We start from the raw sequence: 21,417 nt of genomic DNA on the forward strand, positions 1-21,417 counted from the left end.
AATCGTATAGACATTTGGACAATATCCACTCTTCCAGTCCATGAACATAGAATTCTATAGGACGTCCACGAACATAGTTTCCGTTTATTGGAATCTCGCTGCAAACCTCTCAGTGGTATTTTGTAGTTTTGAATGTGTGGATGTTTACCAGCTTCGATTAGGTTTATTAGTAGGTATTTTTTTACACTGCTTTAAAATGGGGTTGCTTTCCACATTTATTTTATTTTATTTGGAAATACATTCATTGTTAAGTGTGTAAAAGCACGCATAGTGTTTGCGTATTGATGTTTGTTTCCTGCAACTGTGCTTGACCAAGCCAGCTCAGGCAGTCAACAGGTTCTCCAGGACAGGAGTGAGGATTGAAAAGAAAAAAGACGATTAGACAACACTGTAGCATGACCCCAGCTGGTTCTGAGGCTGAGGCAGGTTTATTTTTTCCTAGTCTGCTTTTATACCATTTTAATTACATGCAAGTAATAAGGTCAGTTCTAGGCTAAGGATCAATAGCAAGACAATAAACACAAATAGTCAAGGAACAAGCAAGGCAATAAATAAAGTCCTGTGATCACTGTTTCTAAGGGCTCATCAGGATCACCAAGCTATCTGAGCCTCCTTCCCTGTCCTAGCCCAAAGTCACATTCTTGCCTGAGCTTTACTTCTCTGTCCTGGCCCAGTGTCTAATTCTTGCCTGGCAGCCCCCAAAGCTCTCCACGTGTGCTGAATTCATTTATTCTAACTATTTTTGGTGACATGTTTAGGGTTTTCTATATTCAAGATGATGCCATTTGTAAGCAGGAAACGAATTTACTTTTCCCTTCTCAGACTGCATCTTGCCTACGGGTTCTAGCTAGGACCTTCCTTCCAGTACTATAGTGAATAAAAAGGGAAGTGGGTATCCTCTTCTCACTCCTCATATTTGACAAGGAAGCATTTGTAACTTCTCGTCCTTAAGCACGTCCTCCTTGACCTTGTCCTACAGATGATGAATTTGCTAAATTTGGACCAATGACTGGCCTGTATCTGAAGAGATACTTGTGTTAGTTACCCTTCATTATGTGCTGAGTGCTGTGGTAAGTTTTGGTTTGTAGATGTTGAACCATCTTTGGCTTCCAGGAACACCTTTTCCTGATTGTGGTGTTTGATCTTGCTATCATGCTGTTGAAATGGCTCTGCAGATATTTACTGAGGAAGTTTCCTTGTTTATCAGGGATAGTAATCTATCATTTTCTTTTCTTCAGAGTCTTCATCTAGCTTTCGTTTCATAGTAATGAAACAGTTTGGAAATATTCCCTGGCTAAGTTTTAAGGAGAGTGTAAGGACTCCTTTACGTGTTTGGTGGAGTTACTATTAGGTCCTAGGCTCCAATCCATTAGGAAGTATTGGATCAGTGATTTAATCTCCTTTATCATTATTGATTGTACCAGCTGGTTTTGTGTGTCAACTTAACACGAGCTGAAGTGATCACAGAGAAAGGAGCCTCAATTGGGGAAATGCTTCCATGAGTCCCAGCTGTAAGGCATTTTCTCAACTAGCGATCAAGAAGGGAGGACCCAGCCCATTGTGGGTGATGCAGTCCCTGGGCTGGTAGTCTTGGGTTCTATAAGAGAGCAAGCTGAGCAAACCAGGGGAAGCAAGCCAGTAAGTAACATCCCTCCATGGCCTCTGCATCAGCTCATGACCTGCTTGAGTTCCAGTCCTGATTTCCTTTGGTGATGAACAGCAACATGGAAGTGTAAGCTGAATAAACCCTTTCTTTCCTCTCCAACTTGCTTCTTGGTCATGATGTTTGTTCAGGAATAGAAATCCTGAGTAAGACAAATTGGTACCAGGAGTTGGGTATTCCTGTGACAACCTGACTATGTTTTGGGGAGGACTGTGAAAGGACTTTGGAACTTTGAGCTAAAAGAGCTATTAGGATGTTAAGAGTTCCTAATATTCTGTAGGTGCTTGGAAGATAATGTTGAGAGCAGTGGAGAAGATGGAGGCCTGGCTTGTGAAATTTCAGAGGGAAGATTAAAGACTCGTATCAGGGCCATTGCTGTTTTAATTGTGAAGATTCTGTGGCTTTGGTTAGCTGGGGCTGAAGAATCAGCTGTGATTAACAAGATACCAGAACTGCTAAAGCAAAGTCTTTGCATTACTGGGACTATTGTTGCTGGTCAGCTGGAGCTAAGAAATGAGTGGTGATTAAGAAGAGACCAGCATCATTGAAGAGAACTCTTCTGGGAAGCGTTTTCTGAGAGAACAAAGAGGCTGTGTTCCAGAGATAGCCAAGGTTGTACCTTGTGCTATGGCTGAACTTGGTAATGTGTAAGAGTCACCCAGGTGGTACTGGTTTTGAAGGCATGAAGGGGTCATGAAGAGCAGCTGAGGCAGGGCACTGTGAGAGGCCATGGAAGACCATTAGGTGAAGATACAGCCTCAGTTGCAAATGATGAACCAGGATTAAAGGGATTGTGCAAAGGAGTTGAGGCTTGGCACCATGAAGAGAACCTATGAGAGGCTATTGGTGAAGCCTAGTTTCAGTGGAAGACAGCAGTGTTTTGGAGATGCCAGTACCATGAGATGGCCACCAAGAACAGCAGAAGCAGTGGAGTAGAGGCATCTGGAGCCTAGAAGACAAGATGTGTGCCACAAAGGGCAGTAATGGTAAAGCGTTTTTGCATATGCGTTCTTCTAGAGTTACGTTTTAGTGTCTGGACCCTGACTAGAGAAAGTTTACACCCTAGACATGAGAGAGAATGAATGGGTTTGGGAAAAACAGTCCTCCCAGACTCTCCATGGATGCTTTGGAGAAAGAAGAAAACTTTTTCAGAGCTGTCCTAGGGACAGAAGGAAGGAAAGACACGTCCTACCTCTCTGCTGGCTCCTATCTGAATCCCTTCTCTGGGCCACCATGGAGTTTTTTCCCTCTATGGCTATTGTCTGTCCTGGTGCACCAAACTGTCTGTCAGTTTACAGAATGGACATTCTTTCTTAACTCGAATAACCCGCGTGCACGTGTGTGTGTGTGTGTGTGTGTGTGTGTGTGTGTGTGTGTGTGTGTGTTTGGAAGATAATTTTGTAATTATATTTATATACAGAAAACTTGTGTGCATTTAACCCAGTTTAGTGGCAAATTCTTTAGCCTTTGCCTTTTCCAGCTTGGCAATGGGAGCCACAGACTTAGGACCCAGGACGTTGCCTCCCCAGTGGCGGCGGATCTCGTCATATCTGTCATTGTAATTGGTCCTAATAGCTTCCACCAGCTTAGCCAGAGCACCCTTGTCTTCCGAGTTCACCTGTGTGAAGGCAACAGTGGTGCACGTCTTCCTGTGGACCAGGCGCCCCAGCCTGGCCTTTCCCTTGGTGATGCAGTAGGGCACCCCCATCTTTTGACAAAGGGCAGGCAGGAAACCACCAGCTCAATGGGGTCTACATCATGGGCAATCACCACCAGCTGAGCCTTCTTGTTCTCCACCGAGGTGGTGACTGTATTGACCCCTGCTCAGAGGACAGGTGGTCTCAGCACGGGCCAGCAGCCTCTGCTTCTTCTCCTGCTTTGTCTCTGGCTGTACTTGTGGGCCAGCTTAAGCAGCTGAGACAGGCACTGTTTGCCTGTCCAGGGCCTGGGTGAACTGGTTGATGGCAGGAGGTACTCTGAGACGCTTATAGAGGTTGGCTCTTTGCCACTGCAGCCTGGTGTAGCAGAGCCACATGACGAAGCATGTGAGGTCTCTTTTGGGCTGGATGTCCTGCCCAGTGCCGAAGTTCTTAGGCCTTCTCTCAAACAAAGGATTGACCACCTTTTTGGCCTCTTGTTTCTTGACCACGGCGGGGGCTGGAGCAACCTTCTACCCCTTGGCCTTCTTTCCTTTGGGCATCTTGCTCGGCTGGAGGAGAGTGTGTGTGTGTGTGTGTGTGTGTGTGTGTGTGTGTGTGTGTGTGTGTGTGTGTGTGTGTGTGTGTTTTTAATCCCAGAGGCTTACGCTTGTTCTCGGTGCCGTGTCTGTGTGGGCATCAGCAGGGCAGAGCTGGAGAAGTGACCCAAGCCGTTGGAGGAGCCCAGAAGGTCATGAGTGGATCCCAGACATTGGACAGTTAGAGTTGGATTCCATTTTTGTTTGTGGCTGTGTCCTGATATTTTTTCCTCTTGAAGGAAGCAAGTATTTTAGTGGAGCCCACAGTTAAGAGACTTTGAATTGAAAAAAAGACTTTGAATTTTAAAAGAGATTGGATATTTTAAAGGGATTGAAACTTTAATATGTAAGAATTTGTAAAGACTAGGGGACTTTTAAAGTTATTTAAATCTTGTGGATGAATTAGAAAGTAAGGGTTGAGGGTTAATAGTGATCTGTTTGTGTGTCAAGTTGACAAGGGGTCAGTTGTACTGGCTTTTTTTGTGTGTCAACTTGACGCAAGCTGAAGTTACCACAGAGCTAGGAGCCTCAGTTGAGGAAAGGCCTCCATGAGATCCAGCTGTAAGGCATGTTCTCAATTAGCGATCAAGAAGGGAGGACCCAGCCCACTGTGGGTGGTGCAGTCCCTGGGCTGGTGGTCCTGGGTTCTATTAGAAAGCAAGCTGAGCAAGCCAGGGGAAGCAAGCCAGTGAGTAACATCCCTCCATGGCCTCTGCATCAGCTCCTGCTTCCTGACCTGCTTGAGTTCCAGTCCTGACTTCCCTTGGTGATGAACAGCAATGTGGAAGTGTAAGCTGAATAAACCCTTTGCTCCCCAACTTGCTTCTGGGTCATGATGTTTGTGCAGGAATAGAAACCCTGACTAAGACACTCATCTACTTACAAAATACTGTATGAACATATGAAATGTCTCTAGGGATTATTCATTTATTCTAGATTAACTATTTTGTTGATATAATTATTCTAGCAAGCCTACAACTATTTTAGACAATAAAAAATCCATAGACAAGTAGCTTAATATGAGGAAAGCGAAGAACCACAACATCCTGGCATCTGAATTACCGAGGCCTTTGAAAATATCAAGGGAAAAGTAATTCATTGCACAAGAAAAATTCTGTAAGTATCAGCAGATTTTCTAGGAGAAATCTTTCCGGTCAGGAGAGAGTGGAAGGATGTGAGGGAAAAAAAATTGGTAGGCAACCACATAAGGCTGTCCTTTCAGAATGAATAAAATGTATTGAACCAAACAAAATCTCCAGGATTTTAATATTAATAAACTCCTTAAGAGAAATCTAAAGGGAATCAGCCCTACATACTGACGTGAAAAAAACTGACAACACGAAAATATATGAATGTGTGAAGTTGATTGAAAAAAATATAATCATGTACAAGATACCCCAAGAATGTAGTAGTGGAATACATATGACTTAAAGGTAACTGAAAGCACAGTAATGGGCTAAGAGTGCACAATATACAAGTAAGTTAATGACATTAATAATAAAACACGGGGAGAGGAGAAGTTAAAATACAGGGGTTTGTGCACATTTATGTTAACAAAATAAACTATTATAAGTCAAAACTCAGGTCCAAGGCTTTGGGTTGGGTCACCCCAATATCGATCTCATCTATGACCTGCTGGAGCGAGCAAAAGGGCCAGTCCTGCAGATCGAAAGCTGCAGGATCTCCATGAGACAAGGTAACAACAGGGCATCCAAGAGGAGTCCAGGTAAGAATCCAGGGTGTTGATGGTGGAGCAGAAGCCAGAGGCTCGAACCAGACCAATGACTCAGGGCAATGAGCATTCGCAAGTAAAGATGTGTGGACAATAGGGAACACTGTGTGACACACTGGGACACACTACAGCTTCCACAATGAGGTTTTTTTTATGTTTTGGTTTGTTTGTTTTCTTTTGGGGAGGGAGGCTGCAGGGGCACAGGGCAGATACAGAGGGATGGGGAGACGAATGGGAGTAGGAATGGGGTGTGCGATGTGAAACTACTCACTAAGAATTGACAAATTAAAAACAAAAGGGAACTCCCCCACCAAGTGAGCTGCAATCCCAAGCCCGAGCTGTCCTTCCACAGGAAAACAAGTAGCTTGGAGGAGGGCTCCTCCTGGCGCCTTTATTCTAGCATTTAACACGTTTACAGAGTATCTCTATAAGGTTCCAACAAAGGTGCTGGGCACTTCAATATACACACTGTGTGAGAACACAATGCAGCCCATTGTCCATGAGGAAGCGAACTTAGACCTCATTTTTCTTGTGTTCCAACTTGGGTTTTATGAATGTCTTAATTGGTCGTTTTAATAACTTGCTTTAAAATTTAATAGGGCCCTTTATAAATCATTAATTATAGCATTGCCATATAGTCATGTGGCTTTGGGATCATGAGAATTGTGCTAAAGGCAGCTTGCTGACCTTTGACCTAATTAAGTTCTGTACTGGAAGTGAAAGCTTTTCCAGTTTCTTTTAGTCCTTCATATCTTATACGATGTTCTAAAATATTCCATAACACCTTCTGTATTCATGACTTTTGAATTCTAGTAGTTATACATTAGAACATAAAAGTTTTTTCTTTGTTTTTTTGGCTGTGGCTCTGGCTCTGTTTCTCTCTCTCTCTCTCTCTCTCTCTCTCCTCTCCCCCTCCTCCCCTCTCTCCCCCTCCTCTCCTCTTCCTCTCTCCTTCTCCCTCTTCCTCTCTCCCTCTCTCCTTCTCCCTTTCTCCCTCTCCCTCTCCCCCCCCTCTCTCCCTCTCCCTCTCTCCCTCCCATTCCCCTTCCCCCTCTCCCTCTCTTTATTGGATGGAATCTTATTTAACTCTAGGCTGCCCTGGAACTGACCTAGCTATGTAGCCAAGGACGACCTTGAACTTCAGGCCTCCTGTCTCTGTTTCACCACATTCAGTTTATGGGATGCTGGGATCAAATTTTGGGATTGGTTGGTGTCAGACAAACGTGTCCCACTGAGCTCTACCCTCAGCCCTAGAATACAAAATATTAAAGAGCCTAAGGACTTTTCTTCTACTATACACACACACACACACACACACACACACACACACACACACACACACACACACATATACATGTGCACCCTGTCTGTGTGGTTTGAGGACAACTTGCAGGAGTTGGTTTTCTCTTTCTATCAAGTGGGTTCCAGGGACTGAACTCGGGCTATCAGTTTTAGTGGCAGACATCTTTACTTGTTTCTCTTGCTCAAGACTCTTTATTTAGGCTCTCCCTACCCCAGAACCTGAAATATACCTGCTTTAAAAGAACACCTTCAGACAGGGCCTGAGAACATAGTTTAAGACTGTCATCTGAAACATTTGGGTCATACCTTTAAACTCAAAAAGTCTTTGGATTTTAGAGGCACAATTCAGTATATATTGCACGCTGTCCTCAAGAGGGTCGGAGACAGATCCTTTTTCTCCAGCACATTATTATCTGCATAACAAAGGATGTGTGCATTTCTACACAAGGTAATGTAAGTGGAGCACCACACTTTGGATAGTAAGTGGGTCAGGTTTTATGCTGTGAGAATATAAACCTATACTTTCCAGTTTTCAGTAGAAAACTTGAGAGTGCAGATAAGTGATGGCTGACTGTCCTTCCTATCTGAGAGAGATTTCTAAGCTTAGTTTGCAAAAGAACCAAACTTGATTGTTTGGCTAGGAACTGGAATTTTGACAAACAACTCAAGACAGCTTTGATGCAGCGGGGGAAACAACTTCAAGGAACGGTGCCCAGGGCCGCAGTATGAAGGCCTGGAAAACAGACAGGAACCTCCACCAGGTTATTTTTAGCATAAGCCTCTTCCAACATGTTCTTTTAAACACCAACTTGAAGGCAAACTTCACAGAGTTCTTCCAAATTTTGATTGGATATGAATGTCCAAAAGGCATAAACATCCAAAAAAAAAAAGAGGAAAAGAAAATCAGACAGAGCAAAACAAAGAAGGAGGAGGGGAGAATTACTACTTTAACTCCATTCCTAATTGATGATGCACGTATTTATCTTCATCTGTTGATTGTGTCCTGGAGGTCAGACGCTGAGACCAGGAACTATACAACCACAGATTCTACACTGAGTAACTCTTTTTATTGCTAATTCCTCATTCCTTCTTCACCTCTCACATTTGGTAGAGCCTGTGGACACAGCCACAGAAGCATCTAGAACCTTTCAAAGCTCTAGCTCCACCTGCTGGAGGATAAGAAAACTCACCAGTGTCCTACCACTCATAGAAGAGCATTAGGCTAATCCCCACGGTTGAGAAGGCTTTGATGCTAATTGGGTTAGCACCCAGAAAAATGTTCCTAATATAGTTTGTGCTGCTGAAGATGAACTGACCTTTCTTACAGGAGTCTCACCTTGTGCCTGGGCTCCTAAGACAAGCCCAGAGCAGAGCTCTATTTCTGATCCTAGTGATAGGTACTATGCTGGACAGGATAAATCAGAACAGCCAGAAACTCTTTCCTGGGTCTCCTAAAGTTCGCCTTCTCTGAGTGTCCTGAAGCTGTTTGTCACAACCACTTACTATTTCCTCTGATCTCATTCTTTTCTCTGCACCCTTCAGTGCCCGCTATATTCACCCACTAAGGCTCAGGTTCCAGCCCCTTCTACGTACGTACTTTGTTAGGCTTACTTCTCTGGTGTGTGTGCATATAGAGAAATCTGTTATCTCTGCAAAAGCCGCCATATTGGGGTCTGCTGGGAGGCTCTTGATCTCTCTGTAGGCAGGTGTGCATCTCTGAAGAGGGGAGCAAGAACCAAAGGCAGACAGATCAGGTACCCACAAGCAAGAGCATGACATGCTATTTTTAGACGTGCTGGCTTCTACAGAAATGGAGGATTTGAATAAGTAGAGGGGAGGAACAGGGTGAGGAGAGCAGAATGAACATTCGTGGGTCTGGGAATGAGTGTGAACCATGGAGAGGCCATGAGATGGAATGGGGAACCCCCTCTTCCCAGTATCAGCTCCACAAGAGCAGGGGCTTCATCTGAGTCATTTCCCAGGTTATCCTCTGGGCTTGATGACTCGATGGCAAACTCACCTGAATGAGTGCGTGAGAGAGAGAATGTACTGATGGATGTTGCAGTGGTGATGGTTGCTACAATCTAGCAAACAGCACCTTAAAATGTATCTAGATGTTTGTAAGTTCTAGACTGCTTTAAGAGCATCTGGGATGCCAATAGACCCCCCGGGGAGAATCTATCAGTCTGCCTGAATGTGGAGTTTGGAGTGGAAGAGTCACAGTGGTCACAGAGAGGGTTATTTCTGTGTCTGACCCCACAGGAATCCTTCCAACCACTGCATCCAGAATTTGGGTTCAACTCCTTACTAACTAGATGACCTGGAACAAATTTCTCTTCTCACATCCCTTGACACTTAACCTCTGGGTCTTCTACCAGAATTTGGATTTTTTAGGATTCAGACTTGAAGAGGGCTCTTTTCTCTGAGTATCTTCTCTCCTTCATGCCATAGGTTCTACGTTCCTGTGTATGTAAACAGGCCCACATTTTTACCTCCTGTCAGACCCCACATCTGGATGCTTGCATGGCTCAACTCTCCATTTAAGTGCCTCCTTTCTTCACACATCCCATTTCTTTCTCAGAACCCGTTTCTACTGTAATTACTGGTTATAAGGTATGCCAGTTACGCAGGTGCTGAACTTAGAGTTCTTTTCCTGACTACCGATTTCTCTGATTCCCCCTTCCCCAAGCCCATCAGTCAGTCACCATGACTCTACCTCAAAGATAAGTAACATCACCGGAAGTAGTGAGTGTTGATGCCTGTGATCTTGATACTTGGTAGATCCAGGATATGGAATTGCTCTGAGTTTGTGGCAAGCCTGGGCTGCATGGTGAGTTCCAAACCAGCCTGGGTTACAGCGTGAGACATCTCAAAAGAACAACAACAGAATCAGGTGTCTCATTACTCACGTGTATTCATCTTCCTTAGTCCATGCTCCAGGGCTCCAGTGAAGTCTCTGTTCATCTGTTCTCTCCCACTGACCGCCCTCACACACACACACACACACACACACACACACACACACACGCACACACGCACACAGACATACACACACAAACACACATATACAAACACACACACACACACGCACACACACACACGCACACACGCACACACACCACACAAACATACACACACACACATATACAAACACACACACACACACACACACAGACACACACACAAACACACCCACACACAAACATACACACACCACACAAAAACAAACACACACACAAAAAAACACACAAAAAAACACACACACACACACACACACACACACATACCTTTTACCACACCAAATCAGATAGTTACTTAAATGTTTTAACTTTAGTCAATCACTCATCCTTCTGCTTTTTTCCCTAGTCAGTCTTCCCACTGCAGGAGAATGAATTCCCAACTCATCACAGTGCTGAGGGATCTTCCTGTCTTCATTACCCCGAGACCTCATTTCTGGTCCTCTTCAGCATTGTCCCCCCCTAGTTGAAATACCTTCTTCTCTCCGCCTGCAGTGCCTTCACACCCGAATCTTTTCCCGTTCCTCCTTTGGTTACTCAGTTGAGAGTTAACTAATCATCTAAGAAACTTCCCCAAGACCCTGAGGTCTAATTTGAAGAACTCTGAATGACCTGCAGTAGCTTTATTCGTTGACTTGGTGTTCCCTACTAGAATGAAAGTTTTCCAAGAGAAAAACACATCATTATGTACTGGTGAGTCCCAAACTTCTAGAAAACTGTTCCTAGTCAAAGCCTTCTAGAAAGGCTTGTTGAATGATAGCTGAGTCTCTATAAGCCTCCATTTTTTTCTTTGTGGTTTTATTTTGTTTTGTTTTGACACAAAGTTAAAAATAGAGCCCATTTATAGTAAAGATATACAGGTTTAATGAGAAGATACTAGGATCTCAAAAATACCACCGCTACTATTATGACTACGATATTATATCTTCCTAACCCTTCATCAGCTCTAACTATTGCTCTAACACTGGTAGCATTCTCTTCACTGATCCTTATGAGATGGTCAAAATTAAAGAAAGCAAAAATCAGAAATAAAACAGCCCATCGGAGATCACATGGTTACCCCCTACTGAGACTCGAATTTCAAGAATGAAAGCGTTTAAAATAGTAGTGATCTTAAGCAGGGGTAAGATTACCAAGGGCAGGACTAAAGGTTTTGGACACTGGTTGTCCCAAGAAAGGGAAGCTGTTTTGTGCTGAGTGAGAAGCTGGGTATCCAAGGCGACTGCCTAAAAATATTTCCCAGGTATAGACTGTTATTCAGGTGAAAGGTCAGATGTTGGGGATTTGAGCATTGAAAAAAGTATAATCTCTCATTTGTGTTCATAATAGCATGACTCGATGCCTGGAACAGTATGCGAACTCAGTTCTCTCCCTCCCTCCCAGTAAGAAATGCTGCCTGCCTAAGCTATGTTCTTAGCTAATTGCTTAACACATGCCCCTATGACCCATTACTCTTTTCTTTTCTTAGACCTTTGCTCCCACCATCCTACATCCATTTTGGGGTCTTACTATGAAATTCCTAAGAATATAATTAATGTCAGGACCTCAAAGCAGGACCTTTGTCAGCAGATATAGGAACAGGTAGACTTGGGCATTGTAAAAGTTTTAGAAAACCACCTTTTCCTCCCTTTATACCAACGTCTCTAAAACAGCTAAAAGTTTACCCAAAACTTGTACAGCAGGCTCTATTCTTCATAGTTTGAAACCCGAAGTCAAGTGTTCCTTACATAGATCCAATGAGATTAGTACTACTAGCTCCTCTATTTTGAAGTGAGACATTAGATAAAATTATGTTGTGCTGCGAATTAGCCCTGTTAACAAGCTGTGTAAAGTTGGTGGAGTGGGAGGGATGACCTAGAAAGCGATTTGGGTTAGAGTACAGAGTATCCTGGCTGATTCTGCAAGAGGAAAAGATTCCCCATGGCATTTATAACTCTTCAGTACTCCTACCAGCAAAACGAACAAACAGGAAATACACACACACAATTCAAGTAGCCCTTGGGAAATTCAGTGATCTTCAGCGAAGTAAGCAGTAGGCACCCTTTTTAGGCAAGTTTTAACCTATGTAAATTCCCTATGCAATTTCATAACCTTGCTTTTTTCTTTAAAAAGAGGCTTAACCAGGAAGTTTCTAAGGACTTCGACATTGAAGTCACTGCCCTGGTTTCTTCTGCCGCACAGCCACAGACAATATCCACTTATTAAAATACTTCCCCACCTCAAAACGTTTTCTCGATTCCCTCTCACAGCCATGGCCCCATCCCCTAAACCTCTCCAGCAATCTTGATATTAGAAGTAGCCATGTTGTAGGGGAAAAACCTCAAGGTTTCCATCTGTTTCCTAGTTTTAAGTTAGCAAAAATGATTTACCGTCAAGGCGCCTCGAGAGATGGAGCCCTTATTAAAACCAAAAAATGGGCGGCTCATGGGAAAGCTCCCGCACTTGAGCACAACTCCTTATTTGCATCAGCCAAAAGCTGGACTGACTTATGCTGCGTACCGTCTGACCAAATTAGAGGGTCGCATCACCAGTGCAGGTTTCACAATGCGTATGTCACACATGTCCTCTTCTCTTTTCTTGCACTGTAAAGTTGAGCTCGAGGTAAAATGTCAAGACTCGCATGGCAGCTGGCAGCTGGCCCACTTCCTTCATTGGAAGTTAAGACTAAGTGTTGTCCTTCGCTCTCCTCATTGGTCTCCTCTCTCCATGACTCTGGTTTTCTTGAAAGAAAAAAAAAATGGCATTCAGGTCAAAGGTCTCAGATACCAGGGAAGATGACTTTTATCTTCCAGACCAGGTGATGGAGCACCGGGGCTGCCTGTCACCATGACTCTTACGTTAAGGCGTGGGTTTGCAAGTGAGTCATGTAAAACACAGAGATGTAAATATCACTGTATCACTGGGTTTTTAAGTGCGTTGTCACCAAGCTCGGTTATAAAAGTAAAAACCACTCATTAAAAAAAAAAAGATAGAAAAATTAGATCTGAGATTCAAAGAAAATCTTATTTAAAATCATGGTATTAGCAAACACAAGTTATGCTATCGTAGCATATATATATATATATATATATATATGTCTGTTCTCTGTGTGCTCTTCCTAGTCATTCCCAGAACTCTCTCTCCAGAATGGGGTTATGCCTCACTGGTTCATTCACTCATTCAGTCCGTCAACCCGGCTCTAGACAGAGGAGCAGGTAGTTTGAGGAATGACCAGGTGTTAGAAGAGACTGAATTCTGAGACTCAGAAGACCACAGGATGCTCAGGGGACCCAGGAGTTACCGCGCTGCGTATGCAAATCTTCCACCCTAGAGGGAAAGAGCACAGAGGTGACCAAAACTTGCTAGCTCAAGGTTGGCTGCTTTAGGTTCAAGCCAGCAGGTGGAGATTGCCTGGAATTCAGAGATTTAGTAAGCGTTACAGAGATGTAAACAGCATTTCTACTGGGATGGGATGGGGTCGCAAAGTAGTTTTGATTTGCATTCCCCTGATAACTGGGGATGTTGAGCACCTCTTAAAAATGTTCCTTATCTCTCTGTATTTCTTCTGAAAACTCTCTGTTCAATCCCAAGCCCCATTTTTAATTAGGGTACTTGTTTTCTTGATGTTGAATGGTTTATTTTTTTTAATAGTCTCTCTATGTAATATATATAAGTATTAATTATATTTACTATATAAATAAGTAAATAATATAATGTATAAAGAAAATATAATATAGTATACAATGATTTAAATAAACATATATTTTTATAAAATATCTTTATATATATGCATATTACCGATATCAAACCTGTCAGATACATAGCTGTCAAACGTTTAGTCCTATTCTTTTTATTTTGTTACTGCATGCATATATGTATTTAAATAGGCTTATATATTCCCAATGATAACCTGTTTCGTCTACATAATGCCTCTTGTTCACTTGAACACACACTTTCAGGTCTTGCCATTTGGCATTGGACAACCAATTGGTGTGCTCTTCCCTGAGAAGGGCCACCCTTCTTGATCCCAGAAATACTCAGTGGCCTATTGTTCTTTGTGTAGGACTAAGGTCTTGTGGGATTTTTCTCCTCAGTTTGGAAAGTTCGTGGCTGTCCTCTTTGCTCAGCTCAGGCCCAGGTGGTTATATTGGTTAGACTTTACATGTGTAACTTCTGATGTAATTAGGCAACACAACCTCACAGCAAAACCCTCTGATTCCGAGGGCTCTCACAGCTCCCTTCCCCTTCCACAATGTCCCTTGAACCTTGGGTGTCCGAGTAGTGTAGCTATATCCACTGAGACCAGCCTCCATAACTCTCTATTGATTGTTGATTGGCCGTGGTTTCTTGTAGTGGTCTCCATTTGTTGCAAAGAGACATATCCTTGATGCGGGGTGAAGACCACACTCATCTGTGGGTCTTTGTCCTTACACAAGTACAACTATTTATAGATTGTTGATAGGGGTTAGGCTGGTTTAGTGAACTCGTGGTTGAAGATTCTCCCAGTAACAATGATCTCACTAGCACTAACCAGTTACCTAGTTAGCTAGGTTTCTAGTACCAGTTCTGGGGTCCCTTTCACAGAATGGGTCTTATTAATCCAGTTAGAGAATTGTAGGCTACTGCCAAAGTATGTGTGCCACTACTGCGCATGTAGGGGTATCGTGCCACGTTGGTCTTTGATGTGGTTCACAGGCATATGTGGTTCATAGGTAGATGGGACTGTAGATTGCCTCTCTCCTTTGGAAGCTTGCATAGTGTGTTATGGTACCATGAAAACTAGTCCTGAGGGGGCATTAGTTCCAGATCACAGGCCTTGTTTCTTTAGTGCTTGGTATCATCAATAGGTACTTACCTTTCGCCTCTGGGAAGTAACTAAACACAACAGCAATAGACTGTATGGTTGGGTTTTCTTAGACAGCCCTAGCCAACAACTCCAAATAAGGCTTTTCGTGGCTGGTATTGGGGGTTTTGTTAGCTGGTCTTTGGCTCTTGAAGAGAGCGTTAACTGGCATCCTGTAAGTCGCTTCTTTTCTATTGAAAAGCTCTTTAATCTCAAAAGGTCCCATTTGTCAGTCATTGACCTTATTTCCTGAGTAACTGTGGTCCTATTGAGAAAGGTTTTACCTATGCTAATTCCACCCCACCCCAGTAAGAATGCTCTTTATTAAGAAAACAACAACAAAAGCTGGCAAGGATGTGGTAGGAGTGCAAACTGACACAGTCACTACAGAAACCAATGTGGAAGTTTCTCACAAAGCTAAAGATAGATCTGCCCTATGACTGGGTCTACCACTTGTGTGCATACACCCAAAGGACTCTCTAGCTTATGATACTGACACCTGTCCATCCATGTTCGCTCTAACCCATCTCACAGTAGCTAGAAAATGGGATCAGCCCAGATGTCCAGGAACTGGTGATAATGTATACATTCACACATTGGAATTTTACTCAGCACTAAGAACTGGAAGAAATTGCACTGAGTGAGGTAACCCAGGCTCAGAAAGGTAAACACCGTATATTCACGCTCATATACAGATATTAAACTCAAATGTTTACATTACTGTATTTTAAGTTGGGGTGATTTTAAGTTGGTAATGTCAGCAGAGGCCAGATAGCAAGAGAGGAACCATAATAAATGTGAGGGAAGAGAAAGAGGGCTGAAGAAGGGAATAGTAAAACACAGGATATGAAAGTGGACTGGGGACCACTAAAGGAGGAAAACTGGGATGGATGTGGATAGAAAGGAGGTGGGGAGGAGGTCAGCTAAAATGAAGGATGTATTAAAGAGCCATGTAGGAGCCTACTGTTTCACAAGAGAAGATAACAGAAATGTTTTTGACCATCCCCTAAACTCCACTAAAACCCTGGAGATTGAACAGAAATATGTGTGGTCAGCTCTCCTCTCAGAAAGTCATAGTTTTCAAAGTTCCAGTGCAAAGTGAAGGAAATCTTCCCCATTGGGAAGAACCCACAGAGGCTCCCCAAGCAATACAGGCTATTCCCATTGCCAAGCTCTTGGTTGCCAAGCAAAATTAAACACCAGCTTCTTATGATGAAGACACCACATATTCTGGGAAAGCAACCTAAAGCTAGGCTATAACTTTCCTACTTGCTGGCTAACACTCACAGTTCTAGAAAGTGCTATGCAGGTAGTTGCAGGAAAGACATCACCAATGACCACACCTAACCCATAGACCTTTTATGTTGTAATTTCTAGCTGACAGGAGAGATATGCAATAGTGGTATGAATGTTCTGGAAACCAACCAACCACTTCTGTATTAGATTTGAGGCCTTCTTCATGGAAGGGAATACGTGCCTGGCATTAAAGAATTGATCAAAAGCCTAAGGTGAGGCAGGCCTCAGGCCCTATGGGGGAAATCTGCTATTGATGTATCAAATGGATTAAACTGCCTTCTCACCATTTGTCTTCATACCCATAGACTCGTGCAACTCTCGGCCTCGATTCAGCAGTGGGCAATGATTAAAGCAGAGATTCATAAGTGGTCAAAGTAATGAGACTAAATGACTGTTGAGTGCTCACTTCCAAACAGGACATCTGTGTAACCTTGCTCTGATGTCCGGCAGATAGCACAGAAGAGGGGATACAAGGACATCGAAGGAGTTGGTGGATGGGAAGTTCTGCTGTCACCTGTTTATGACATGGCAGGTGCAAGCACAGATGCTCAGCAGGTGTGAATGCCTAAACGGGGCCTGGAACCAGAGAGAAAGGGGGCATGAGGGTAGAAGGAGGCCAGCTGGGAGGAAAAGAATTCAGGGCGAGTGGGAGGTGGAGGAGAGAGGCCGTAGGGGATGAAGGGAGCACAGGACATTGGGTTCAAGTGTGATAAAAACGTAATTAGAAGAAATAATTGTCCAGGAAAAGGATCTTTGCCCAGTGGACTCCCTATGTGCTAGTTGTCTAATCTATTCCTTTATAACGCAATAAACATAAAAACCAACTAGGAATAGAGCTTTGAAATACATTTTTATTTTGTTCATTCTAATATAACTGCCAAGATTGTTTTGTTTGTTTGCTTTTCCAAAAATAAAAAAAAATTGCTTCTCTGTTTCAAATTCTTTTAATAGTTGCTGTGTTAGATAGTTTTTTTTTAATCAATTTGACACAAGCTAAAGTCATCTGAGAGAAGGGAATATCAAGAAAATACCACTATAAGACTGGGCTTATCAGGCAATCCAATAGAGCATATTCTTAATCGGTGAGCCCAGCCCATTGTGGATGGTACCATCTTGGGGCTGGTGGTCCTGGGTTCTACAAGAAAGCAGGCTGAGCAAGTGTAGAACAAGCCAGTAAGCAGCATCCCTCCATGGCCTCTGCATCAGCTCCTGCCTCTAGGTTCCTGCCCTGTTCGAGTTTCTATTCTGACTTGCTTTAATGATGAACAACGACATGGAAGTGTAAGTCAAATAAACCCTTTTCTCCCCAACTTGCTTTTTGGTCGTGGTGTTAGGGTGTTTCACTGTAGCAATAGAAACCCTGACTAAGACAGTTGCTCTCCACATGTGACCTCAACGTCTGTAGTATTTCCCCTTCACAGAAAGCACAGTAGGATTCTATATAAGTATAGACTGCTAGAATGGGATTGCAGGAGAAAGGAAGTCTCATTTCTTGACTCAAGTGTGTTCCAGTTTGCTTTGTCTTCTTCCTGCTGTGTAACTGGTCAATGGTACTGCTGTCCTGGTCCTGACTCCTACTACTGACTGCTGGACCTACTTCCTCCTTCTGCTGAGGAACACATCATGGCTCTTCCAGGCCAGTCTCCCTATCTTAAGATCAGCGACCCTACTTGCTACAGAGGTCCAAGACGTGAGGAGGTAACCATTTCTCAGTCTCATCTCGTAGCCTATCCCATGTGCCCAGCCAGTACCTATCCTCTAAAAGCTGGTGTTGTCCTTGTTGCTCATTTACCACAGTTTTTCATTCCCATTCCTAAATGATAGGTCTCCCAGAATAGCCAAATTCTAATGCTTAGAACCTGCATGAGTGTAAGGAAAAAAACATACATACTCCTGAAAAATACACCAATAGAATTGAATGTGTGTAGCCATTACCATCAACTGTCTCCAGGACCCTTTTATTCTTGTAAAACAGAACCTTCTCTACCCATTAAACTATAACTTCTCCTTCCCCTCCCTGGCTCCAGCTTCTACAATTATCATTTTGTGGTGCATTTCAGGACTAACTTTGATACATTCCTTAGGTGTACTATAAAGTGTTTGTCCTTTTGTGAACAGCTAATTTTACTTAACCTACATGTTGTACCACGTGTGAAAATAATGATTATGTATTATACATTGTAATTATTTATTTCTCTTACATTTGGCTTGTCCATTTATCCAACAATGTACCACAAGTTGTCCTTAAATGTATAATTATCTCAGTGAAAATAAACCAGATATTATTTCATGTGAAAATATAAATAAACGATAATAGGTAGAAAACTAAAAGAAATATGAGGAGAGTCAACATATCAGTTTTAAAAGGTGCCAGGAAGTTTAATAAATTAAGCTGGTATTGCTGCATAAATAGAAACAGTAGTGAAACAAGATAAAGCTTTTAAAGATGCTAATCCATTGAGAAATTTTTTATATTATAAGAACCAATTTTAATAACAAGATGAAAACACATATTAGCTAAAGGGACAACTAGCTGATTGAAGGAAACATAAACTGTAAAGATAAATCTTAAACTATATCAAATTCTTAAAATTGAAAATAAATAAAAATTATAAAGGAAACTATAGGTGCATTTTTTTTTAGAAAAGGGGTTTCTATGAACTAATTTTTTTAAAAAAAAATCACAATATTGAAATAGTCAAATTCTATAACTTTTGAAACGTCCATGACCATGAAAAAATATACCCTAAACAAGGCAAGTGTGTATGGCAGTTAGTGGTGATGGAACTTTTGCTAGAATCTAGAATCAATTAGGAGACCAGCCTCCAGGCACACTTATTTAGCCTTGAGGAAAGCCTATGAACTATCATGTTAAGTTCATTGAGGTGGGAATGTCAACGCTAAAAATGCATGGCACCCCATTCCCTAGACGTTGGTCTGCATAAAAAGGAAACCGTGAACTGAGTACAAGTGTTCATTGCTCTGCACTCCCTGCCCATTGACGAGACGTGACCAGCTGCATCACGCTCCTGCTGTCTGGATTTGTCTCTCATAACGGACTGTACCCTCAAACCATGAGCTAAAACTATTTCTCAGCAAGAGGATCTTCCATCTTTTATTCCAGCCGAGGCTACTTTAGACCATTTAACTAGAATTTAGTCTTCTAGATGGAGAATTCCATGGAAAATTGCCCACCTCTATTCTAGGAACCTGAGGTTGAGATGCTTCAGCTAACTTAGCTTCTGTTAAACTGCCTGCTTGTGCAAAACTTCCCACTAACCACTTAAGTTCCATTGTAGTGCTTACTTGGGCATCCCTCCCCCTCTAGATTACTGCTTATCTTAGCATCTGTTAAACTGTTTGCTTGCACAACCCCCACCCCTGCCATAGCTGTTGAGCAAAGTCTTAGGATGTGGTTTTTGCCTTTAAAAAACTCCTTACCCTAAACACTCAGCACTATACTTGGGTCCCAAACATCTGCGTATAGTTCGAGTCAGCTGGAATAAAGACTTTCAATTGGCTATAAACTGTCTGCGTGGTCAATTCTGGTGAGTGCTCTTTAACAAAATAAGCCCATTCTCCTTTGAACTGCCTTTGTCTAGTATTTTATCACAGTGGCAGGAAAAAACCTAAGGCAATAATAAAATAAACTGGAAGAATATGCAAATCGTGACAATGACATTTCCCACTCAAAACATTTGGATGGCACAACAAAATAAGAACACTAAAATTTAAGATTACACCACTTTCTCATGAAGAGGAATCAGTTTAATGTGATGGGAGGGGGATGTGGCAATCTTTAACAGTTTCTGGGAACATCCCTATTTGGGGCATCTTTCTTACTGTCACTTCTGCAATGCTGTAATGACTGTACACATAGCTACTTACAGTGGCAAGGCTTAGACAAGTCCCAAGTAACCATAGTATATTTACATAGTACACAATGAATACTTTATACATGTAAAAACGTTAATGGGATTGTTTCCTGCATGGATACAGAGATGTTAACATGGGACAGCCAAGTCAAAAACCAATGCCTTACATCTGTGGGAAATCAGTAAAACCTTTCCTATAAAGGTCAAGTTTGGAATTGACCAAAACCTTTATCTAGTCAGGGATCTAAGGCATTGGTTCTTGACTTGGCTGTCCCATGTTAACGACATACAACCCACTCATTTATCTGTTTTTTTACACATTCATTCAATGCTTCTTCAGCTCTACACAATGACATGTACACTTGAGCATACACTATATCCCCCCAACACACACACACACACACACACACACACACACACACACACGAATGTAATTGGAAAGTTTTTAAAAATCAAAATCATAAAAGAGTAAACCAAATAGATCTCAACAATGGCCATCTGCACATTAGAGAGACTAAGGATTCAGTAGCTGCTCAAACTAGAAGGCTACAACAGTCCCAATTCAGGGCTGAAGGCCCAGAGTATACCCAGAAAAACTCCAATACGAGTTGGCAAGCCAGAGAAAGCAGAGGATGGCTACATCATTGGAAGCAACAGATTAGATGTATTCATCATCAAGGCAAGAACCAGGCAGGACTTTCTACCTGAGGTCCCCAGTGCACACAACTGACCAGGACCCAGTGACTCCCACTCGTCTTTCTGCCCCCCACTCTCTCCAGTCTCCTCCACAGCCTTGCAGCAGGTCACTCGCAGGGATTTGTCTTCTCTTTCTATCTCCATTCCCTGGGGAGTCTTCTGAACCAGAGAGTGGATCCAGCTTTCTTCATTCTTGTAGATATCTTCTCACCCCCTCACCCCACCAGTGGATTCCCATTCCTTTGTGTTAGCCACCAAAACTTAGGAACACAGTGGCCATATAGAACTGGGACTAAGGTAGACAGTATCTACTCCTTCATGGTCTCCTCTGCAGTTTCCCCAGTCTCATCCCCAGCTCTGTAAGCAGACAGTTTGCAGAGACCTCTCCCCTCTTCATACCTCCATTCCCAGGGGATTTTACCAAACCCTGCCCCCATACCCCTTTGTGTCAGCCACCAATACCTAGGAACACTTTCTACCTAGAAAAACAGTGGTCACACCTAGCAAGGACTCAGGTAGATGAGTTATACTTTCCTTCTTGGCCCTTTTTATGGTCTTTCCATTCTCACCTTTAGCCTGGTAGCAACCTGCTTAAAGGTGGCCCTCTACTTGCCCCAACCCCATCCATTGGAGACTCCAACCTTGGCTGAGATCCAGTGTTCCTGTATACCTTTTAACCATGTCTCTACAGACAATTATTTGCCTCACTACAACATGCTTGCAAGATCTCCTCTTCCCACCACACCTCTCACCCAGCTTCTAGGTCTTTCCCCTTCTC

Source organism: Rattus rattus, chromosome 2 (genome assembly GCF_011064425.1).
Source record: "Rattus rattus isolate New Zealand chromosome 2, Rrattus_CSIRO_v1, whole genome shotgun sequence".
NCBI lineage: Eukaryota > Metazoa > Chordata > Mammalia > Rodentia > Muridae > Rattus > Rattus rattus.